The sequence below is a fragment of the Cnephaeus nilssonii genome (genome assembly GCF_951640355.1).
Source record: "Cnephaeus nilssonii genome assembly, chromosome: 2".
In the NCBI taxonomy this organism is placed as follows: domain Eukaryota; kingdom Metazoa; phylum Chordata; class Mammalia; order Chiroptera; family Vespertilionidae; genus Cnephaeus; species Cnephaeus nilssonii.
This window is the reverse complement of record NC_137073.1, coordinates 62,730,665-62,757,382: the sequence shown is the minus strand read 5'-3', so window position 1 is coordinate 62,757,382 and position 26,718 is coordinate 62,730,665. Positions and strand designations below refer to the sequence as shown.

Sequence of the window (26,718 nt, the reverse complement as noted above, 5' to 3'; positions counted from 1 at the left end):
TCTTAGAAAGACAAACAATTGGAAGAACAATTGTATATGAAAATGTGGAGACAGCAGGCTAGGGAATTAGAATCTAATCATTTTTAAGACCATGGGTACTTATCTAATACCTCTAGCAGAAAGCCATGAATAATTGAGCAAAGACTATATGACTATTTATACAGCTTACAAGTAAATATCTGTACTGTATAACTTGGCTGTTTTCAGGTATAATGTATGTAACATGAGAACAGTGAAGCATCATGTCTCCTAAATCATTCTGAAGGTTTGATCCATCAAAACAAATGTCCTAACAGCCTCGCTGATGCTGGAGACAGGAAATGTTTGAGAAAAGTCACATTTAGGTAAAATTTCAAATGGAATAGGATTAAATAAGATTTGATCAACTGAATTTGGGAGTCATGCTAGTTATAATGATAAAGGTAAAAAAGAGGTCATAATAGGATGAAGGAAATTTGGCAAAAATGGTGATCAGATTAACACTAAATTGAAATGGACCGACAATGTGATTGTATTAGTGTTATCACCTCACACAATGAAAAGACTCATGATAAATTTTCTACTTATAAAGAGAGCTCAACTTATTACCAAAGGAAAATATTGATCAGGCTTATAGAGATGGCAACAAAATTCAACAGTTGTGATTACTAATTTTCAGTTCTATCTTTTAACTTAATCTCATGTCCCTCTCAAAGCAAATGTTTCCATAATATATAAATAACAGTTTTTAAAGTTAAGTAAATAAAAATATACAGCAAAATCTGTAACTGCTATTTCTAAGCACTATTATACTGGCCTGCATTTATATTGAGACATTACAAAATGTTCTAAAACACGAGATTGCCTCTGAGAGATAAAGAATTCATAAATTTATAATGGTAACCAAATGAAAATACAGAGTAAACTTCCTAGATGAAAATATGGCTCTCCTAACGAAAGGCTGAAAAACAAGAAAATGTAATGTGCATTAGATTCCTATTGTGGGGAATGTGTTTGTATCTAATCTAATGCTTGCATACATTACTGCAATGCTTTGAGAACAGAGTAACAATTGTAATTTTGCTCTGAATCAAAATAACAGAATCTGTCATTTGACATGCTGTAGTGTTTGTACTTTCATTATTGTTCATAGAATAATTGTATGCTTCTTTTTACTCTTATTTTGTAGCAGTTTATCTCTTTAAAAATGCTACTCAAACTATCTTCAGCAGGAATTTCAAAGTCAAAATCAATCACTATGTTTCAGTAGACGTTTTCAATACGCCCATACATATGCTTATGCATATCTGTTTTGATAAAATGTGATTCTCACATGCCTAGTATGTTATTTCACCACAATTTGCATTGTTATAATAGGTTATTGATTGATTTTCAGTTTAAGGGACTGAGGTAGTATTCAGGAATGACTGAGCGCTACCAAGTTTATTGCAAGTGCCCAAGGTTCACTCACCCCAAGCAATTTAGTCAATAACCAATTTTTATGTTTCTATCTCCTTCAAAATTCTAAACCAATAATCCCTGTGTTTTTAAAAAATTATTTCAGTATCAGACTAACATTTCCCATGGAAATCAATATGGGTGCGATACATTAGCCAAAAATCTGCAGCATTGCAATGCAAACATATTAAAAATATTGATCTTGCAAAGCTACTGATGTTTTGATTGACTTTAATGTTTGTAAGCAGCAATAACAGAATTTCAATGACTGAAACAAACTTTTGATTAAAATTATAGATTTTCTTGGTGGGGGTGTGTGCTATTTTACTGGTTTAAAGCATATCACATGGCTTACTTGCCTGTCATAAATGAGTGCAGTGGGACATACTTATCCAACCCCTTATTTGTAAATATTTTAGTCTATCATAGCTTACACATCTCTAATCTACTTTGAACTGCCCTGACATTTCAATTCCACTTCTTATTATATCGCATAGTGAGGTGGAAATTTCAGACTGAGAATGGCAGGAATTGAGAGCTCTAATCCCTGTTTTACTATTATACAACCTTTGGAAAGGCATTTAACTCTCAGTTTAAATTCCTCAAATGTAAAATAAAATTAAACCTTGGGAATCAATGGACATTTTTATTACATTCTGAGATCAATGGACAACAAAGACCATAACTTCTATATACAACAGATTATTTGACCCAAAGATATATCCTTTAAAGAAAGCACACAATTTTGCAGCTACTTAGTAATCACCTAGCAATGCTCTCGTTTCATATATGAAGAGATTGAACCTCCAAAAGGTCCAACAATAAGCCAAGGAACTTCTCAGAGACCTTTCCTGACAACCTTATCTGAAATATACCAATGAGCCTCCACCAGCCACTCTCTCACTGTTTAGCCTATTTAATTTTTAAAAAATGTATTTTTATTGACTTTATTAGAATTACATTGGTTAATAAAACTACATGTTTCAAGTGTAAAATTCTAGAGTATATCATCTATAGATTGATATATATTGTATTATATGTTTACTACTCAAAATCTAGTCTCCTCCCATCACCATTTATCCCCCCTTTACCCTCTTCCACCTGGCCCCACCCCTCTTTCCCTCTGGTAATTACCATACTGATGTCTGTATCTATGAGGTTTTCATTTTTTTTCCCCTTAATCTTAACACCTCTATGTAAAACATTATATCTATTTATACCTATACTAGAGGCCCGGTGCATGGATTCATGCACCGGTGGGGTCCCTCAGCCTGGCCAGTGCCCTCTTGCAATCGGGATCCCTCAGGGGATGTTGGACTGCCATTTTTGTCCCAATTCCCACAGGCCAGGCCAAGGGACCCCACCAGTGCATATAAGATCTTTGGTTAATCTCTTCGCACCCTCCTCCCCCTTCCCTCTGAGATTCATCAGTCTGTTCCATGTTTCCATGCCTGTGCATTGAGCATCTGCCCCCTGGTGGTCAGTGCATGTCATAGCTATTGGTCGAATGGTCGCTTAGGTTTTTATATATATAGACTAGAGGCCCAGTGCATGAATTCGTGCACAGGTGGGGTCCGGATGGCCCAGCCCCAATCAGGGCAGATCAGGGCCAGACCTGTCGGGAGAAGGAGACAGTGGGAGGTTGGCCAGCCAGTCTGCCCCCATTGGGGCCAATCAGGGCCGAGCTGACTGAAGGGAGGGGGGGGGCGCTGACTGGAGGTGGGGCTGGCCATGAGGAGGAGCTGTGGGCAATGGGCTGGCCGGCCCTGCCACCAAATGAGGTGTGAGGGGCCAATCTGGGGTCAGTGGCTGGGGGAGGGGCCGTGGAAGGTTAGCTGGCCAGCCCCACCCCCGATTGGTGTGTGTGGGGGGGGCGATCGGGGTGGAGATGGCTGGGGGGAGGGGCTGCAGGCTGATGTGGGTGATGGGGACTGATTGGGGGTGGGGCCGGCCATGGGGAGGGGCCATGGGTGGTTGGCTGCCAGCTCTGCCCCTGATCAGAGTGGGGGGGGGGGGCAATCGGGGGCAGAGCTGGCTGGGGTGAGGGGCTGTAGGAGGTTGGCCACTGGCCCCACCCCCAGATTGGGCCAGTTCACTGGCTGCAATGGGTGTCATAGTGACCAGTCGTTCCGGCATTCTGGTTGCTGACTTTTTATATATATAGATATTACCTCTTTTCTCTTCTAAAACGTAAGCTCTTTGCAACAGAAATTGTGTTTATCCCTTTCACTGCCAAATCCCTAGCATCTAGGACAGTATCTGATATCTAAGAGGGCCCTGTAAATATTTTTTGAGTCAATGAAGAAAAGAGGAAGCCAGGACTGCTAATGGGGTTGGGCTGGGTAGAGGTGGAGTAGAGGAAGAACTTGGTTGTCTTACCTCTCAGTCCAGTGTTGCTCTGTTCCTTTTTAAACATGCCCATTTCACCTCCTGGGGTTCCCAGATGTACCAGAGGGATTTGGACACATACCTATTGCATATATCTTTGTCCAAGTTTAACAATATTTCCATGTTTTTTAAAAAATAGTTTCATTAGTCAATTATAAACAATTCTTTCCCACCTATCCTTGCCTCTGGCTGGTCCATCTCCATGTCCTAACAGTCCCCCAGTCCTTAACACATTCCTAGAAGACATCTTCAGGGTCACAAGCATCTCCCCTGGAAAACAGCTCCCTATCAGCAGCTCCGTTTGATTGCCCAGAACGCCTGAGTTCTCTCAGTTGCTCCAGGGTTGCAGAACTGGTGAGCTTTGGGTGAGGTCTCCTGGAGCTGTCGAAGGCCCAGAAGTGATGAGCTAAGCTAGTGCTCTACTCTGAGTGGCATCGGACTGTAGTCCTCCACTGAAAGTGGCATCTTACTACTGTCCTTACTGATTCCTCCCTTCAAGCTATTTAAGGACACCTGCTAGGGGACATGCATATGATTGAAGATAACAAAATACTTGAGAGAACGATAAGTTTTCTTAAAGATCTGTTTTTATTTCTAAAAATGAGAAGGTCTGTAAGTATGAGATGACTGGAGAAGCCAGTCAAAAGGGAGAAAACCCATCTTTCTCTTATATCTGCCCACGTAGGCAGTATGACTTGCAGTGACTTTACAACCCAGCATCACTGGTCCTTACCACTGTTACCACTGTGACTCTGCAGGTGACAGCCTGACTGAAGATACTCATGCCTCAACCACACACCGTCCAATGTGTCCTGGCACCACAGGAAGGGTGTCCCCTTCTTTGCTTTCCAGGCCACTGTTACAACCACCAGAACGTCACTCTTTGAGAATATGATAAGAGCTTGGATTCCTCTCTCCATAACTCCAATCCAACACAGAATTTCAAAGGCTTTAGGGAACTTCCCAAAGCTCTTCCGTGGATCCCCAGGCCTGAGGTATTTAAGGATAATCTTCCTGAGTTGGAAAATATCAAGATGCCTGTTCTCCTCCAAGAATTGAAGGTACACAGTGTGAAGACATCTACTTATGGGTGAAGAGGGGAAGGAGAGGAAAAGAGACAAGTTTTAATGGGAAGTGTTATTTTCTTCAAGCTAGAAGTATTCTGATGAAGGAAAAAGACCATTCAAATGCCAGGACTTGGATGCATGCAACATAAGTTGAATGCATGCAACTGGAAGATTTGGCTTAATTCCAAGTACAAAATATTTCAGCTCTATCGGGAATGCTAACCATAGGCTCAAACCTCAAAGCATAGATACCATTTAGTATTTTAAAAGGTCCAGTATTTTAATTTCTCAAGAATATCTCAGAAATTTTAACAGTACAAGCATTTTAAATATAAAGGGCTAGCAGTTGTTGAGAAGTATTTTGGCATGGATTTTAGTGGAGATGTGTTGATATTCCCGCCCCCTCTGGAACACACTAGAAAGTTTAAAACAGTTACTGAGCACTTGGAAGACACCTCCCTAATTTACAACTATTTTAAGGCATATCAGATTAGGGTCTGAAACTTCCTGAGATCATGCTTCCAAGTTGTTGGGTAAAGTATGTGTCCTCTTTAATTAAAGACAAAAAATTGGGGAAAAATGTATTTCAAAGACTCAAACTCTAGTAACCACCCCTCCCCCATCCTCATATTTTTCAACTAAACAACTATTGGTCAGAGCATAGAATAAAAGCCCTCCAATTAAGTTAGCACAGAAATTCTAGGTTATGTCAAAAGAGAGACTTGAACTCAAATAACTTTGTAATTGAGATTACTTGCTAAATTTTCTTGGAAGTTCTTAATTTCTAAGGTTCTCTTCCCCAAAACTGGCCTTAAAACCTTATATTAAAAAATGTGGTTAGTGCCCTAACTGGTTTGGCTCAGTGGATAGAGCATTGGCCTGTGGACTGAACGGTTCCAGGTTTGATTCCAATCCAGGGCACATGCCTGGGTTGCGGGCTTGATCCCCAGTAGGGGGCGTTCAGGAGGCAGCCAATCAATGATTCTCTCTCATCATTGATGTTTCTCTCTATCCCTCTACCTTTCTCTCTTAAATCAACAAAAATATATATATTTTTAAATGTGGCTAGAAAAAGTTTGGTGATTCCTCAAAATATTAAACATAAAATTACTATATGACCCAGCAATTCCATTCCTAGGTATACCAGTATAGTCAAGAGAACTGTAAACAGATGTCTAAACAAAAACTTATGCATGAATGTTCAAAGAAGCATTATTCATAATAGTAAAAAAGTGGAAACAACCCAAATGTCCATCAACTGATGAATGGATAAACAAAATGTGGTATATTCAGAGAATAGAATATTATTTGCCAATAAAAAAAGAATGAAGAATTGATACATGCTACAACATGGGCGAACCTTGAAAACATGCTAAGTGAAAGAAGCCAGCCACAAGAAGCCACATATTGCATAACTTCATTTATAGAAATGTCTAAAATAGGCAAATATATAGAGACACAAAGCAAATTAGTGGTTGTGAGGGCTGGGAAGAGGGTGAATGGGCAATGCCTGCTTAATGGGTGCACAAAATTGTGAATGTATTAGAGGTCATTGAATTGTATAATTTAAATGGATACAATGATAAATTTTATGTTATATGAATTCTACTTCAATTAAAAAATGTGCCCAAAATTCTTTTTCATTTTATTTATTATAATTCTGGGGAAGAAAGATATTAGTAAAATAAGTTCCTGCTGAAATTAAAAATTGGATAGTACCATAGGTGCTCTTCTTAAATCTCATAAAATTCCTATGTTTGTTTGATTAGGCTTGCCTCCCTGACATGATTACTGAATCATCTGGATAGTTAAGCATGTTATCATAAGTATATATTTACAAATATGCCTAAACAAAACGAGAGGAAAATGAGGGAATAAATCTACTCTACCCCAAATTCACTAGAAGCTAAGCAACTCTGCTTTGCTTTAGACAAGTGAACAAAATCTTACCAAAATGTAGAGAGAGATTTAAATTGTCAAATAAATAAATAAGTGAAGTATTTATATTTATCCTTCTGGTTTTGCAAAAGCAGCCTTTTATTCTGCCTATGGGATACAAAGCAAGATCCACTTAAGATTTGGAAAGTTTGAAATGAAGTAAACTTACCAAAATATTCACAAAGCACCTAATTACTTTCGTATCTATTTCATAATTACTATAGTACATTTGATTTTAATATATTTCAATTTTATTTGAAGAACTTTTTCTTTAATGTTTTCTCCACTATTTTATTCCCTCCCTTTTACTGTAAAAATATTTAGACCTATCAGAGTTGTAATAGTAAAATGATTGCCTATATACTTGTCCCCTAGGTTCAATAATTGTTAATATTTTGCCACATTCACTTCATCTCTTCCATGTACCTTTTTTTCTTGAACCATCTGAGTTAACTGCAAACAAAATAAATTAACAACTACAACTCCAGTGCTTGTTTCCTGTCAAAGTCACAAGGGTAGCATTGGGATACTTTATTATAGTCATCCGCCTTCATAACAGTAAACATTGGGAAATGCATTAAAATAATCATCTTGACTTTTCTGTAAAATTTCTCACAGTACAAGAAGCACAATGAAGGCAACACCTTCTATTTCTTGGACACGATAACATGCTTATTTCTAACTTAGAGACATTTTTCTATCCTGAAGGGACCCCTGGACCTTTCATTTAAGATCTTCCCCCTTTTCTAAGTCTCACTTCCATAAACACATGACACATACTCATACATTCATTCTGATAGCCTTGGAATATAAATCCTGGCTGTGTATAACCTGCATCTGGGTATTAATTTTATGCTGTAATCTAAATTTCCGTTGTAGGCTGCTTTGTCTCAGTGAGATAATAAGCTCCTTCAGGATAGTGCCTAGGCCCTTTTAACCCCATGGTTAGTGTATACTAAAGTTCTTTCACAATTTAAGTAGAATCTTCACAGCATGATACTTATTATCAAAGGAATTTAAATGAATTGTAGATCATATACATTTACTACTATTGTGTTATATGTGATAATGTGCTATAAACCCATTCAAATTAACACTACAGTCTGGTTGACAATTATTTTTGTTTCATTGGATCTAGTCTCATGTTTTCCAGATAAAAGAATTTTCATGATTAAAGAGTTCTCACAGATTGTCTAGATCAATCCTATATGTTTCCAATCCTATGCTCTTTTAAGTGAGGAAACATCTACAGAAGTTAAATGACTGACCTAACATTATAAAACTTTTAAAACAAAAAAACAAAACTAGAAATAAATGGGTCAATATATCTAATGTGCTTAGATCATGGCCTGGATGATATAAGAAGGGCTTCAGAAATATCTGCCGCAGAACCAAGGTTTATGTATGGTTAGTTTAGTGCATTTTCCACTAAAACACACTACCTGACCATTCCACAGTAAAATCAGGGAGACCGCCATTTGGGGAGCATGTTATGACTTCTTTTATGAGCAAGAGATACATGACAGACAGGAAACCAGGCAGAGGCTGTTGTTAGAACAGGCTCTGACTAGTCTCTCTTCCCTGAGGTCACAAACTGGCTGCCGTGGGCCTGACCTGGATGATACCTGTTTTATCTGACATATAATGGTTTTGAAAACTTGTTAGTTACAACACTAAAATAAGAGAGATTTCAAGCAATGATACAGATTCTGCCTTCTTTGGGAAAACTGAAAAATCTGACAACACTGAGCTTGCACTCTTATATTTAACTCATCAGTTGGTGTTTGAATTTATAATTCCTCAATTTAGGCCTAAATTATGAGTAAGACACAGATGATAACTTTGAATCACATATTAAGAAATATACTGCTCAGAAAATACTACGTGGTATTTGCTAACTATACCTATTTGCTAGCCATACCTAAGTAGCTATTTCCTACGGGAGGAAACAGATTGCTATAAAAGGAAAAAGGAAAAGTCACGGCAATGCTTCAAGGACTAATGACAATTTAAACAGAAAATCCATGTGAAGAGGAGAGCCCACTCCCTGGATTTCAGTTACGTAAGATATCACTGTATTTTTCTTTTATGGGGAACCCTGGTCTAATAACCTTGATTCATGTGTTAAATAAAATGACACAACTTATTTGGAACCATTTCTCCCCCTTAAATTAATTATAGCCCTTAAGATCTGAAAATATTTTAGTTAGTCTGCTTTCGACCGGAACTAAGCAGCTATAAGAAAAACATTAAAAATAACAATAGGTCACAACACATTGAATACCCTCCCTCTGCCACCTGACGCTTTTTGGTGTTAACACATATGCTCTGCCACCTGCAGATACAAGTCACACACTGAGAGTGTGTATTCTGCGGAGAATTACTGGTTTCAAGTATGCCTAGTGATTTTGGACAGTAGCACTTAAGAAACCTTCAATCTGGCAGTTTTTTTCACTGGACATTTTCTAAAGCATTCCTACAACTTAAAGTTGTACAAGTTTTAGGATCTGGCCTTTGTAAGAAAACAAAATGAAGTGAAACAAAAAGGATCCTAGGGTAGCATTTTGATCCAACTGGATATATACATCGGATACATATCCCCCCCGCCCCCAACCCCCATTTTGATGTCCCAATGACAAGGAAACAAAGGTCATTTGGATTTTCTGGCAGAGTAAAATTACCTGTTGCAAGACCAAGATAACTTCCGTTCCTAAGCACACTGGACAATCTGTCATAGGAGTTAAAAATTATTGTGGCTTCATAAGGAATTTATTTTCCTATTTTTATATTTCCTTTACCTTTGCCTGCTTTTCTTTTTTTATCTTATTCTGTATTTATGTACATATGTATGTATTTATTATTATTTTTTAATTTATGTATTTAATGTTTTGCCTTGTTCCAGAAAAGTTTGGTGGCTTACAAAAAGGACTCAGGCAGGACTTTCAGAAAGGATGGTGAAGAGGACGACAAATCCTCTCCCAAATACTAAAAAAGTCAACAAAATTGTCCAGTACAACCAGGTGAGCAGTGTAGAAATCAAATGAAAGCAAACATCACACTGAGAAGTGTTTTCATGAAAACCGCCGACTACGGCAGCACAGCGGCAGCCTGTGGCAGGCAGCCTGCTGGCCCAGCAGTGTCTCCAGGTGGGACTGGCTGTGCAGGCCTGCCGCTTCACTGCTAGAGGCCTGACTTGATGTGGAGTAGAAGGAGAAAATCCTGTGCCCAAAGGAGTTACCAGTTAATAAAGCAAAATTGGAAACTAACCACAAAAACCTGTGGTCCTGCTACTCTGAGGTAGTGATCTCAGTTGGGATGCGTGGCAGACCAGTGGACTAGCCAGAAATTTAACAGGGAGAACCTGGACATGAGAGAGCCCCTGACGGACTAGATGAACCCCGGGCACATCTTCCTGACTGGGAGGCTGAGCGTGGGCACAGAAGTCCCAGGAAAGCCCAGCAGAAAGTAAAAGCTTGGAGTAGGCTTGAAAAACTGTGTGAACTTGGAATATACCCTGCAACTCACACACACATCCACCCACAGAGCCTCACTCCCTTGGGATAACTGAACAAAACTCTGACCCTTAAACTATGCAGGCGAAGGAGTGAACTCTAGCAAGCCAGACGGAAATAATAATTTTTTAAAAAGGAATAAAAAAAAAAAACCATACAGAGATATCAGCATGCCACACATCCTGAAGGGGAGAAAGACCTACAGATTAAGTGTAGGCAAGTTTCTTAAAACAAAACAAAAACAAATGAAAAACAGAAAAAAAATATCAGCAACAACAATCCTCAAGGGGAAATTTCAGAATCTCGACTTGCTCTCACCACTCCTAATCAACACTACAGTTTACAGACAGTGGAGTAAGGCAGGAAAAGAAACTAATGGCATGCATATTAGAAAGAAAGTTCAGAGATGACATGGTCCTGTATGTAGAAAATCCTAGATTTTACCAAAAAAATCCTAGAACTCATGAACACATTTTAGCAAGCTCACAGAATAGAAAAATCCATATGCAAAAATGAATTTTAATTCTTTACACCAGTAATGAACAATATGAAAAGGAATTAAGAAAAGAATGCCAGCCCTAGCTGGTTTGGCTCAGTGGATAGTTAGCCGGCGGACCGAAGGGTCCCAGGCCCTTTCCGGTCAAGGGCACATACCTGGGTTGCAGGCTCCTCCAGACCCAGGCCCTGGTCAGGGCTCATGCAGGAGGCAACCAGTTGGTGCGTCTCTCTCACACTGACGTTTCTCGCTCCCTCTCCCTCCCTTCCTTCTACTCTCTCTGAAAAGCAATGGGAAAAATTATCCTCAGGAGAGGATTAATACAAAACAAACAAACAAACAAAAAAAGCACATTGTCTAAAAGATACCTGTAATAGCTGTAACATGCCATTAAATATAATTGTTTCTTTAACAATTTGATTACAAAACAGATAACACAATTTAGTTAAAACATTTCTGCAAGGGTCCAGAAACGTCTAGTTATTGGCTATCTGGCTCCAATTATCCCACAGTTTTATATGTGGCTACAAAAACCACTTGAACTCCTATTAGGTGGCATTTAGGTTAACAAATTTATGTTATTTAAAATGAGGTCACCTTTATTTACCATGTGGCCAAGTTTGGCCAATGGAACTGGCTGTGCTGCCCAGTGAATGCTCTCCAAATGCCTCAGAAACTGTGAAAGGCCTTAGAAACCTACATCTCCAAATCCACTTCTTTACATGTAATTTTTAAGCTCACTGTAACCACAATATGAACTACACTGCAAAATATAAGCTTGTAGCATATTCATGTTATTCGTGAGGGAATGACCTAGATTAAAAAAACACAGTTAATCTTTAGTCTGAACCATCCCCTCCCACTCCATTTTAATTCCACACAGTGTTTACAATGTGTCCCTGGGGAGCATTAAGATTCCACCCTTCAGAATTTTTGGGGGGCATGAAATTTCAGGTAAAATTGCTGGTGCAGAGGCCTAGCAATATAGGGTATGACTTATGGCTTCATATATTGTCCTGGAACCCTTACTCAGGAGAATATTCCTATTGGAGTTTTCCCAGCAAATATTACTTGGAGGAGATAGCCTTGATACGTACATTAGTCAATCTTTATGGTTCTCTACCCCATTAGTCACATCGCCACACAAGAGTTACACCAACTACAGACAGTAAAATCATCTTAACATATTAATTTCCCATATGACACATCTGATTCCTGCATAATAGAACTCCAGTTTTAAATAAAAAAGTTAGACTATTGCCTATATAATCACAATATTCCATTTAACTATAAAGAAATTCCATTCTCCCCTTAATGAATTTTTACTGTCTATAAAAGTGAACCGAGAGGATTTTACTCTACTTATATAAATATTACAATCACTTTTGTTTACTCTGAAAGAGTGAAAAGTGTATGAGTACACTTGGATTTCTTAAATATGTGTGTAATCAAAAGAGGATTTTAGTGAAAAGTACAAATGTGAGGACAGCAAAGAGAACAAAAAGTAGTAAATGTTCAGCACTTACAGATAAAACTTAAGCAAAAACTATAGCTAAAATTTTTTAAAAGCATCCTTAAGTCTCTTGAATTCACTTAAAGTTTACCACAGATATAGAACTGCATTCTGCTGCTATCCCCTTAAGTCATCTTGTTAAATTTTGTCACAACATGTGTTACTGTAGTTCTACACTTACCTTTGCACTTTGTAGTGTGCAGCAGAGCAACATAATTAACCACTGCTAGGTAGTGTTTACGTTAGTTCTCAAAAGGTTAAGAAGCTGATTATAGCTAAAATCAGCTTTGCCCGAGGCTTCAGGGGCTCTGTGTAATCAAATTAGACAAGCAGGGCACAGTGTCACCTAACACAAACCAGTGGCACTTTCTTCTTTGCTCTGACCCTTTCCCCCTTTTTTATTAGGGGAACAACTCATGCTTTGTGCTTTTACCAGATAATTTTAAAAGACTTGTTTCTAATAAATTTTACATGCAATCTCATAAGATGCCCACCTGTTTAAAAGTAATGAGAACAAGTAGAAAAATCTTTGGAAAAGATTTTTGAAAAAAATCCTGCTTGTTAAAAAAGAAACCTACATTTAGAGAGATTGAGATGTTTTTTGAAAGTATTTTCTGAAAAGGCAGATGACAACATGACCACGTGTACATGATTTTCCAGACATTTCCTGGCTTAGATAGACGGCCAGTTTTGCTCTGCAGTACATACACCACACAGTGGTTTATCTGCTCCCAGAAGAGCACAGAGGACTCCATAAACCTGATAGATAAGGCATTAGCACTTCTATGAAACCATGGGCAACCCATTCTACTGAGTTATAGCTCATCCATTCTTTAACTCTACTCTTTGATGTCAGGCAGGGTGAACTGTGTAATGGACACCTTCAAGGAAGTTTTAATAAGATGAGGAGAGAAGAGCAAACCAGCCCCCTTTAGGAACTCCCTCTCCACAGGTTCTATATTTAAATGCAGTAAAAGTATCAGTCAAATCTAAACCTTGCTACCTTTGAGCCTAAAAGGAACAAAAGCACTAAACACTAAAGAGGTCTTTTTAAAATATCTATGGCAAATTTAAATAAAAATCTAGAATCTCCTTCTTAACAAAACATATGAATCATTATTAAAATAATAGGTAACATTTGTTACATCTTTATCTTCCCATATTTGACATTCAATTTTTGGTTCAAATTTGACATAGATATTACTTTGCTTGAATTACAGAAATGAAATGAATGTAAACATCCCACAAATGAGTGATCAGGAGAAAATGAGTTTTGCTAATGATTTATTCTGGGCAATAAAATCAAAACTTGTTATTTTAATTGATTAAGTCATAAAGAGTTCCTGGAGAAGTCAGATCTTGCTATTTGCACAGTCAGGCAATTTCTGCTAATCCAGCAGTACTTAACAAATTCACATGTGGTTAGCTTGTCTTGCCATAGCTGTATATCACATTTCTGTGCTGCAAGCTGTGCAAAAAAAATCAATATGCCAAGTTTAACAAAAGGACAGGAAACATGATGTTCTCCTATATTTTCAATGAACCTCAAATGACTCTGCTGTTCATACTCAGTACAATTTATGGCAGAGAAATGTATTCTTCAATGAAAAACCCCACAATGGAATGAATTATATAAATTCAGAACTGAAGTTCTGCCTTATTCCATAATAACAATTTATTTAGAAGATTCTGACATTCTGATTCAATGTGCACAGTACACTCAGCCATTCACAAGGCATATTTTTTTCTTGATGAAGCCTAAAGTATATTCTTTAGACCAAAGAAAGATATACTGTTCTATTTATGGTAACACTTTGATATACGTATTTAATTTAGGTTTTGGAGACCTTTTCAAATGTCTCTTTTCACATGTGAAACCTAGGGCGAGATGGTATCTATTAAGCAAATGCTTTCAATTCTAACACTAAGAAAAAAAAATTCCCAGTGGATCCTGAGCTACTGCATTGGTTAATTGCCTCTAGATTTTTATATATTCTTTTACTGCTGCAGAAGAACATTATGTGTGGAAGCAGATTAGGATGAAAATGTTAAGAATGAGGTAGGAGTGGTCATGACCAATAGGTCATCACAGAGCAGTGCCACTTCTGCCTTCTCAACTCAGCAATGTGGAACCAAGTGTGGCAAAACAACCAGTAAGTTGGACTTCAGCCAAAGGATTCAGAACTGTTGCCACAGTTGACTCCCCAAGTAAAAAGAGGATTGGCATTCGGAATCTTCCAAAGGGCGATACATATAGGAAAATAAGAAAGCGAAGGTGTCCACATATACAGGGGAATTCACTTAAACATATAGAAAATTCTTTAGGAATTTTTCTCCATTCCAATGAGCAACAGTAAATGGATTAATGGCAATTAGCTGGGGAGAGCATGTCAGTAAGTCAGTGTTGAAGGTTTATAATGATACAAAAAAAACCCCAGAATTACACTTATGTCTAACTTTCTGTTACTGTGTTACTTATAGGACAATTTTCATTTATAGATTATTATACCATTTGAAAGGGGATGGGCATAAAGTCCCCAATTAGAAAATAACTATTTAATGATTTTAAGTGTTGAATAATATTAGTGCTGCTATAAATGATCATTTCAGTATAATTTATATTTCAAAATAGAGGATACAACATGGCTCAGAATAGTGATAAGAAGTTTTTGTATGGATATTCAGAAACCTAAAATACCAGAGCTTGGAAAAATAATATACCAAGTTATACAAGTAGTAATGACATGTGTATTAAAGTAGACTCTTTAAAGTCTGCTACCTCAATTAATAGTCACATATAAATCCCAGTTAGTTGTATGGCCCTAGTATATAATCTCTACCCAGGAAATGAGTTAACATGTTTGGAAAATGCTTAGTTGCTTTAAAAACAAACAAAAAAAAAAGGGCCTATCCATTTTACTTCTGGCGAGTGGTTTATTACTGAGAAAACCTGCCTAAACATGTTACTGAGTTTATGCATAAATGGCAATGCAAATTATTTTTCATTTTTATAGATTTTATATTTTTTAACTTCTCATGTCTCTAAAGGCTCTTTGGTAGTAATGCTTTCCTCTTCACTGGAAAACATCTATTAATGAGATTTCTCTATCACTTTATTGCCAATAAATCAAATCTACAGATTCACTTCTGATGTCAATTCCTGATCTCTGTTCTCGAGGCAACACTGCCATTTCAGTCTTGTATGTCTTCTTTAGACCTGGCTCATTTCTTTACACTCACATGGAGCACTATGTATTTAATTTAGGTTTTGGAGACCTTTTCAAATGTCTCTTTTCACAAGTGAAACTTAGGGTGAGATGGTATCTATTAAGCAAATGCTTTAAATTCTAACACCAAGAAAAAAAGATCCCAGTGGATCCTGAGCTACTGCATGGTAAATTGCCTCTAGATTTTTACATATTCTTTTACTGCTGCAGAAGGACATTATGTGTGGAAGTAAATTAGGATGAAAATGTTAAGAATGAGGTAGCACTACTTTCTCTAGCACTGCACTTCATTTGTCCAGTGTTGCTGATATCCTCACTTCTTATCCTTCACAGGAGATTTTCCCATAATTTTTACACACCTCAAAATGGGGCCGGGGAAGGACGCAGGAGGTTGACCAGCCGGGGAGGGACCAGGGCTGTCCAGCCTGTCTCGCTCAATCCCGATTGGCCGGCCCCAGCAGCAAGCTAACCTACTGGTCAGAGTGTCTGTCCCCTGGTGATCAGTGCACATCATAGCAAGCAGTTGAGCGGCCTTAGCATATCATTAGCATATTACACTTTAATTGGTTGCATATTAGGCTTTTATTATATAGGATAGTGAACATAGCCTAAGGCCCTGTGGTAAAAGGCGTAATTTTGGGAAAAGTAAGTAAATAAATATGGTCTATTTTTTAGTGGTAAAATCTTAAAATTAAGCAAATATGGCAACTGCCTGGACTGGCTTAACTTTGAGGCTGGTTTAAGGATACTTTTAAATTTGATAGGTTTAGAAAAGGGGAAGGTGTGAGCAGAGGGGTGGAACCCAGCGAGGCAGCTCTGTAAGATGAACTGCTGGTAGGGTGAAGCGGCTGGTTACAGTAATAGCTGAAAACCGTAAGTGCAACAGGCTTTGAAGTCAGTTCAGCTTTGATGTCTTGCTCTCCTAGCTAATCATAAGATAGTATGAAAAAGGGGAAAAAAATAAGACTTTCCAATACTGTCCTTGGTGTCACTGCTCAGAAAATCCTAACATGAAAAAAGATCGGTGTCTGAGTGAACTTTTAAGTAGCACTGGTCTGCCCTTTATTTTTAAAAAGTTTTAAATCATTGATGCAATCATTAAAATTATTTGTTAGTTTGGGGCATGCATATGGATATGCAAAAACATTCTTAAATTTGTTATTAGAAAATGTCAGTAAATCAATAAGAAAAGACATATTAATGATGATTTGAGGTTGTCACTGTGCTCTAATTATTACTTAGATCAAGTTATATAGATGGGCTTCTCAACCTTGAGGAACTTATCCGCTGAGGACAGATGACTGCCTGGAAGCAGCCTTAGACATCAACTAGTACAAATCTGAAGTTCAGAGAAGCTGGCTTGCTTTGGAAACAAAAGATGAAACTGCCAAGTACACACATACATATATACACATACACATAAATTAAATGAGTCACAATAAACAGACAGCATGTAAAGATAAAGGGACAAAAGCATCTTGTGAGTTGCTGGCTAGAAGAAATATGATGGGAATTTCAAGCTTAGACAAAGCATTATTTCTCTAACTTCAGTCACTTGTGTAACACCTTTATGCATTTTTGCCATATGTACAAACTACCAGTACTATTAAAATATCCATTTTAATGATTTGCTTATATCAACTAACTTTTTCTATTTGCATAGTCCTAAGCAATAACATCCATTAAATGGGTTTCATGTATTATTCATCTTTTTCTAATACATATTAGAATACACAAATAACTACTAAAATAAAAAATGGATCACCCATGAACCACCAGTAGTAGATGTATAAAACACTGACCTGGAGGACTCAAGGAAAGACCATGCCCTAATTATATCTTATAGCACTTATATGAGAACTATAATTTTAAAGTATGTACTCCTTAAGTATTTAGATGCCTATGTGTCCAGGGACCCAGGATAACTTGAATTTTACATTTTCTTTTCCAGCTTTAAACTTTGTTTAGTTATTAGAACCTGCCCCAGCTTAATTGATAGATAATAAATAATCTATAGTTAAACATTTCTATCTATATATACAAAAAGCCAGCAACCGGAACACCGTAACAACTGGTCGCTATGACGCCCACCGCAGCCAGTGAACTGGCCCGATGAGGGTGTGGGGGGTGTGGAGCAGGCTGGCCAACCTCCCTCGGCCCTTCCCCCGAGCCGGCCCTGCCCCAGATCGGCCTCTCCCACCTGGATCTGCCTGCAGCCCCTCCCCCTGGCTGGCCCCGCCCCTGATCGTGCCCCCCCCCACCTCAATAGGGGGCAGGGCCAGCTGGCCAACCTCCTACAGCCCCTCCCCCAAGCTGGCTCTGCCCCTGATCCCCCCCAATAGGGGACAGGGCCAGCTGGCCAATCGCCTGCGGCCCCTCTCCTCAGCTGGCCTGGCCCTGATGGGGCCCTGATCAGGGCAGGCCGGCCGGCCAACCTCCCACTGTTTCCTCCTCCTGACAGGCATGGCCCCGATCTGTGCACGAATTTGTGTACTGGGCCTCTAGTAATACATATAATAGTAATAACAGTCTGAGACCACAGTAGCAACATAAAAAGTTGAAAGGGAAAAGTTTCCTTTGGCTCTTTTTTAATAGTGCTGTCTTGCTGCCTATTGCTCTAAAAGGAAAAAAAAAAAAATGTTTGTAGCTTTTCTAGGTAAAAAGAAGCCACAGAAACAATTTTACAAATTTAATGACTTTAATGGGAAAAGGAAAAGAATGATTCAAGTTCTATGGCATTCCTCTTGTGTATGTGTTGGTATCGCGTAATGAGATGATGAAGAATCCAAAGGCATATACTGGGAGAGAGGGGTTAACTATGTCTCATGGAAACAAATGTTATTTCTCTATTAAGTTCTTATCCTTTAAGTGCATTAGAGTTGACTGTAAATATAAACAAAAGCCACTGGTGGGCAATTAAATGTGAAGAAGTGGCCCATAAAAAGTGGAATATTCAGTATGTATTAGAACCAGTTATACAACATCTGATTTAATAGTTAGATATTAAGCATTCCTCTTATAATACACGTTAAATGGCCTCAACAAATCATTTTCTGTAATGTAGCAAAATGACAATTTCAATGTAGTCTAAGGCTGGTAGGACGAGAACATTAAAGCAAATTAATCTCTAATCTTTTATCTACACTAAAAGGTTGAAAATCTGCAGGCATTTGTAACAAGAACTTTAAAATGAATTTGCCATTCCCAAAGTCATCTCACTAGACAGGAAAGAGGAACTTGGCATGTGACCAATAAATTATGAGAGAGCAACACCTTGGGGTTAGAGGGCACTGATGACTTCAACAAATCTCACCAGCTAGGGCAGCAGATTAAGCCAGGGGATAGGATGCCCTACAACCTTAACCTGTTAATACCTTTAAATTCTTAAGAATGACCTCTAGTCTGCTCTTTCATATTAGTTGTTAGTTACACTAATTACAGCTTAACTGGTATTGTTGGTACCAGTTTCCCCCTCAGAAGACATGTAGAGAAAGGTTATCTCTAATAGCTTCAAATAACTTCAGCTAAATTCTGTTGTACACATTAGGAGCACTTACCTCCAGTTTTGAAAGGGTCTTTATAGACATCAAAGGAAAGACACTAAAAGCAATGTGTGTTTGTGGATTCTATAAAGCATTTCATGTAGGAAGCTGTAAAAATAAGAACAGTAACTTCTCCTGTGACTAGAACTTTAGAATAGTTTAAAACAAGGTAATTTATTTTTTATGTTTATTTTTAACAGATAGGGGCTGTGTGATTTCAAATATAAGGAGCTAGTTATATCTTAACCATGCAAGTGAAGTAAAAATACTTAGCCCATGAAATTCCCTCAAAATTTATGGTTTTTAGAAAGGAATAATGCACTTTCTATCATGATCTTTTAGAACCATTTTAAGTTCAACATTTACACTGATGTTAACCTAACATTATATGGAATGGTGCAGAGATTCCAAGCCCATTTACAAAAATTCAAATACCATCTGTGAAGCTGCAGTAAATTACTCTGTAACATTAATCTTTAAACCAGGCACTAAATCAGAACAGAAACATACCAAAGAGATTTAAAAAGCAAAGAGTCATAACTGAGTTATTGAGATTAATGTAAATAGTTTTACATATAACAGTTTACAGGTTCTCAATATCACACTATTTTCACTTTGAATGAAACGTATAAAATTACATCTTAAAAATAAATTACTAATATCTAAGTGACACCAGTATCAAAGATCTGTGAAAATGATGGCTGAAGAGTGTTGTCAATCTACATGTGAGTTAATAAATACAATGACAAAATTTTGAATATATAAAATAGATACAATAGAAAGTAACTATTAATGTTAAAAAATAAACTTTATTTTACAAAAGAATATCTTTAAAACAAACCTTTTGTTCTTAAAGGATGCTGACCAACAGAATTTTGACTTAAATGAAACTTTTTGGGAAAATGAAGACAGATCATTAGAGTATGTGTTATCAAATCCAAAATGCCATTAATTTTCAAATTCTTCATTACCCCATCACTTAAAAAGAAAAAAAAAACATTGCCAAGTTAGCTATGACATAATGTTTTCTTATCATGTTGATTGCAAGATATATTCAAACTTTAGGTAGTTAAAATTGTATCTTGTAATCAATGAAATGTAATATTTTATAATACATAGACTTGTCTATCAATATATTTAATGAATAAATTGTTTTTGTGAGAGCAATCCAATTCTGAAATATAGTCACTGTGTGATATCAAATAATTTTATTGTATATAAAACACTGAGAGGACATTGACCATCTATTTTCTATCTTCTCTGAGGATAGAAGAGGAGGAAGAGCAGCTAATACATTACTGATTTCAGTTTGCTTGTCTAATTTATTGATTAACTAATGTCCCTACTTCATCCCACTAAGGATTTATGGTAAATAAGATTACATACAATAAAATAATTAAGGAAATAAGAAAAAGGAAACGAACTGGGGAAAAAAACAGATTGTAAGAACCTATGTTATTTTGATTAGATATAGAAATAATTTATAAATAACAAAATAGGCCCCAGATTTTAATTTTTCACTGTTATTTTAAAAAGGTAAAACATAATATATTTATCTGTGAGTGTTGAGGGACACTTTTGCCTTAAGTATAGGATCCTGTTAATCCCAAAGAATTCCTATGGCAGATTATTATAACCTACTATTAAGTGTTGAAAGATAGATACCAAAAGAAAATATCGTCGAGAGAAATTAAATACTGGGGAGAAAAATAACCCCAAAATATCAGTAGCTCTCTCTTGCAAAGATTAATTTGGTTGTACCAATAGATAAAGTAGGATTAAAATGAAGACTAGTAGACTGGTGGATGAAGTCTGTGTATGTTCAAATGTTAAAACTGGTCTATGGAACAGATGCTACTAAACTATCTCAGGATGTAGGTGGGTAAATGAGTGAGCACCACCCCAGTGGAAGATGCTGACTGGAATGAATATGACTGCAAGCAGGTTCTCCACAAAGTGGGCTTCACTCAGGCTCTATATAGCAATCAGTAAACACAGCCAAAAACGATCCAAGGAACTGTGTGAACATTTAGATGTATTTCAGCATCGCGAACTCGAATAACAGTCTGCTGATGGATCAGTTCAAGTGTTTCAAATGTAGGACCTTTTTGTATTTAGTCATCCCACATTTTCAGTTCTCTCCGTATCAGGTAACATAAGCATCTGCTTGTGGCACATACCTTAAGTGTTCTAAGAAACCAGAGAAACTGACACAAGAACAAGTGTGGTGGATGGACATGTCCAAAAACCCTTCTCTGAGGAAGGACTCCTCCACAACCAACGCACATAGTCCTTGCTGTGCTATCAATTACACTGCCATGCTCCAGCCCCAACCCCCTCATTGCTATGGCTGGCCCAGCACAGCCATTTAACCTCTCTGGCTTTAGTGATTAGTTCAGGGATCATCACTGTACTAAAAGCAGGGCCCGTCAGAGTTTTTACTAAGAGTTTTCATTTGATGCTAGAGCTTTTTCTATAGGATGCTGCTGAATAGAAGATGCTGCAACTGCTTGTAGCTACCCTTCCTTCCTAAATTCAAGAAAGAAAGAATCAGGCCACTAGGCAAAGCAAAATAAAGAAGGAGATGGAGGGAAAGAAAGTCTTGATGACAGAGTTTGAGCCCCAATATCTAGTAGTACCAGTAGTTTATCCATTTACATGAATAAATAAATTACTTCTGTTAGAAGCTTGAATTGGGCTTATGTAAATTACAATGAAGAGAGTTTGTACAGTAAATGAAACAAGTACATTGTATTCTACTCTTCGACTTCTAAAAAACGTGAGGTTGATATCCATGTATGCATATTTGAATCTATAAAATAATTGTACAGTGGTGGCATTTTTTAAATGTTAATGTGTGTTTAAAGGCAAGAAGTTTCTGGATCATCCACGTAAGTGATACAGATAATTAAAAAAGAGTAGGTAATCGAAAGTAATTTGTATTTAGTTTTCTAATACTTAAAATAATGAAGAGAGGAGGGGATGGGAGAAAAGAAGGCATTTATCCTCCTGATTATGTTTTCCTAGGCACAATTAAAAGAGGTTTGCACTTGTTGAGAACACAGGAGTTTGGTATGCAGGGGAAGGGGGAAAGTGGCACAGAAATGTACTGGGAAATGAAGGAAAGCGGCCCAAGGTCACAGTGGTGCTGCAGACAGTGCCTTGAATAAACAGGCCACTCATCAACAATTGGGAGCTAGGAATAGCTATTTCTCTTGGGCAAGACAGCATAAGTCATTGGATAATAAATGGTTTTCCAGAATGAATTTTCATAAACTCTAACATTTAAACCACTTTAAGAACTGACAGGAAAATAACTGTCACCTAGCATTAAGATTCCTATGAGCTATATTCCACCTCAAGTTGAATTATAAAGAACTCTAATAACAATATCTCCGTGTTCTCAGAATAATTACCTACCCTCCACTTCCTAAATATCCTTATTACAACCTCAAATAGTAACCTTTAAGAAACCTTAAATTAGGCTATATATCTTCTGGCTATTCTCTGTGTGTGCTAAGGGTCTGAGAAGGCACTTGACCACTGGAATGCATCAAATGTGAGTCTGCTACTGTAAGCAGATTTCTCACAGTTATTCACCTAACAACTGTATCATTATATGTACTTTGGGGATTTTCAGAATAATATATATTAGTAAGAAATAGATCTATTAGTACTGGATCCTAATAGACTTTTTGGCCTGCCTTCAAAACAAAATTAGTCTACTGAAATAACTTACGCTAAAAAGTGTCACTCAGTAATTAAAGACAAAGCATGCATGTCAAGACTCATGAATTTATTGATGGCTTCTGACACTGGTGAGTTTGCATGCTTTGGGGGAAAAATTAATCTTCAAATTTTACATTGATACTAAGGACTCATTATAGAAGGTTTGTAAGGATTACCATATGTCTTAAAGCATTTCATTATTCATGGATGTAAGCAACATTGAACTTAATAACAACCAAAGAGCATGGGTTTTTAATTTTGCAAAAAAGAGCATTATTAAGCACTGCACTGTTCTTTATGCCTAAGTAATTTTTAATAATCCTCATGGTATTTTGTTGTTGTTGTTGTTGTTCTTGGACTGACTCTGTACAGGACTATTTTAGTCATTCCTATTTACCATGACAATAAAACAGATGAAGTAGTTATTTGTCTACAGTCACTTGTTTGGAACACAATATACTGTTATCTATCTACCTCAAGCATCATGCTAGGCACTCTCTTGTGTAGCATGACTGTGTTCCATGACAATCAACAGGCTTTCTAATCAGACATTATTTTTTGTAATCTAAGTCAGCTAGGCTACTACTTAAGACGTCTTTGGTGCCCGATGTTTTTTTCAATTATCAAACCCTTCCCAGGGTTTCTGATGATACTATAATAAACTTAAAGGAATTTATTAACAACTTTTTATCAAAAGCCTGGTGGAGACAAGTGACTCTTGAGAAGAATAGCCCTGGGGATTTGCTAACCATGAACATCATTAGATTTGCTGTCTAGCAGTGCCAAGACAAACCATCAGGAAGAGTTATGCCAGTACAAAATTATTTTAGTTCCTTAGATCTTACTATTAAGACTTGGCTGTCATAAGTCAATATAAGAACCAGCCACATGAAGAATGATTGTGTGCCTTAAATGACAACAATAACATCAACCAAAGTATTACAATTAAATGATCTATTGGGTTGTTCAATGTTTCTTTAAGACTGATATATTAATCTTTACATTTAATGATAAGACAATATTTCTTCTAATGCATTTTGTAAGACTCATGTAATTAGGTTCATGTACTGAGAACTGTAACTTTTTTGCTGTGACTGTCAAGATTTTAACCACCACATTCAACTCTCAATTGAAGTAACTAATCGCAGCCTGATTTTCACTCGAAACAAACTCCTTTCACTTTTTCTCCTATTACTGACTTTGGGTCTTTCCTCTCTCTCTTCTCACACCCTCAACTTAACTCCTAGCTCTCTTTCAAGTATTAGCTTAAGTTGTCCCTGCCCTTTTTTAAAAAAAAAAAATATATATATATATATATTTTATTGATTTTTTACAAAGAGGAAGGGAGAGGGATAGAGAGTCAGAAACATTGATGAGAGAGAAACATCGATCAGCTGCCTCCTGCACACCCGCTACTGGGGATGTGCCCACAACCAAGGTACATGCCCTTGACCAGAATCGAACCCGGGACCCTTCAGTCCGCAGGCCGACACTCTATCCACTGAGTCAAACCGGTTAGGGCCCTGCTTTTAAGATTGTTCCCAGACATGCCTCACAGAATCATGTGCTCCTTCCTCTGTATTGTTCTCCTGCCTATTCCTCTAACACTGGCGACTTGGGGTGATCCCTGTTTTCTCATTTCTTTCCTCTAACCTATGTCTTTGTCTAATTTGGGATCTTCAGTGCCTAGCCCTTAACAAGTGCTTAGTACACATTCAATCACTGAGAGGGTACAGAGGTCTAACTCTACTGCTTGCTAGAACGTGAGAATGTAGAACCTGGAGGAAGAGGAGGAGTTGGTTTGAGGCCACAGCAAGGATGTCTGGGAGATGGTCAAAAGCTGCTATGCTGGGCATTATTCTTTTGCTGCCATGTTCTGGCGTATTACCTTTGATCTACATGACTCATATTTAGCATAATGTATTTAAAATATGAACATTAATATATATATGTGCTCATGTTTTGTTGTTTTAAATTCTCACCTGAGGATATGTTTTTATTGATTTTAGAGAGACAAGAAGCGGGGGGGGGAGGGGGGAGAGAGAGAGAGAGAGAGAAACCTTGATGTGAGAAACATTAATCGGTTGCCTCCTGCATGCACCCTGACAGGGGATCAAACCCCAACGCAGATATGTGCCTTAGCTAGGTATCAAATCCACAACATTTTGGTGCAGGACGACACTCCAACCAACTGAGCCACCAGGCCAGGGCATATGTGCACATGTTCTTGAATAACAAATGAGAAACCAAACCACTGCTCTATTTATACTTTCAAAATTTAATAATATTTACAAGAATATTAGCAGTATAAGAATACATGTAGTCAGTCCTAGCTGGTTTGGCTCAGTGGATAGAGGGCCGGCCTGTGGACTAAAGGGTCCCAGGTTCCATTCCGGTCCAGGGCACATGCCCGAATTGTAGGCACGATCCCCAGTAGGGGGCGTGCAGAAGGCAGTTGATCAATGATTCTCATCGTTGATGTTTCTATCTCCCCCTCTCCCTTCATCTCTGAAATCAATAAAAATATATTTAAAAAAAGAAAAAGTGTAGTCAGATAATGTAATTAAATGTATATGCGTATTTGTGTTTAGGACAGATGGAGTTTTATAGGTGAGTCAATAAATGCATATGGAGGTAAACATGCTAAAGATTTATAAGATGTTCCACTGAATAAATGAAATCATTATTGTCCTCATTAAAACAATGATAGAAAATCTATACTTGCTTTTTAGTAGAAAGTGGTATTTCATTTATGTGTGGTTTTATTTCAACTGTAGTATCACTGGATCAACTGTGAGAAAATATTTAAATCTCACAAATTCAAGCACCTTCTGTTTCCTAAATGTTCACATGTTGTATATATGTGCACAGAGAATATTCACCAAATAAATTGTTTACTGACTAATGCAAGAAACTCAGTTTAAAAATAAAAATGATAAATTTTTTTATGAAGTGTGCCATTTCTGGAAACTCAAATAAAAAGGATAAGGATTCTTTCACTTCTCATTTAAAAGCATAACATTTTTGTTAGTATTTTACTTAAAATTTCTTGGCCCAGAAGACAAAAATTTATGGCTTTAGATTAACTACTTTAATGACGTGACACAGAAGGAGCAAAACATTCTTTTCTACCCATGGTGTTGGGGTGATTGCCTTTTCAGGAGAGAAAAGAACAACAGATAAATCTTTGTCTGGTAGGTCTGTTCCCACCTCTCCTCTTTAGTTTAACTCTCAAAGGTAATACATATTTAGTGAGCAGACTGGTGCCATAAAAGTATGCCTGAAATGAGGTAACCATTTATAATATGTGCATGCATTTAAAGACTCATTATTACCGAAAAATGATTTATATTTCATATACTAAGCAAACGTACTTGGTGTCTACTTAGCTTTAGCAATGTCTTAAAACTACCTATGAAAACAATCAGTGTCTAAACACTTGCTATTAGCTGTTGCCGGTCTGCTTTTCATAAATATAACCCAATCACAATAAATTAAAGGCAAGTCACTTGACTGTCCGGTTACATTAGCTGGATGAAATTCGTGGCTGACAATGCTGAACAGAAAGTGACAGGGTTTTCTCAACCGGTTTACATATCAATTTTTCTGGGGAAAGCAGGAATCATTATCTTTATCAAAATATCTAAAATTTTCTTCCTAAGACAATGCCTCTGAATTTCACTGATGAGAGTTTGTTTTACTCTTAAAATAGAAATAAGTAGGCACTGAAATTCTTCAACCCATAAAGTTATTGGTTGGGAAGTAAAAATGTTATTTTTCTTGAAGTTGTCCAACCCTGGGGTGGGGACATTACCTATGTGAGTGCCTAGAAACAAGATGCAGATCTGGGGCTGCTTAACTCTACAGCT

General features: G+C 37.3%; 1 protein-coding gene across 5 annotated transcripts in view; it reads right to left on the bottom strand.

The window, feature by feature from the left end:
• ARB2A (ARB2 cotranscriptional regulator A) overlaps positions 1-26,718 on the bottom strand; it is a 372,775-nt gene that overhangs the window by 67,914 nt on the left and 278,143 nt on the right. The gene's annotated exons all lie outside the window — the stretch shown is intronic.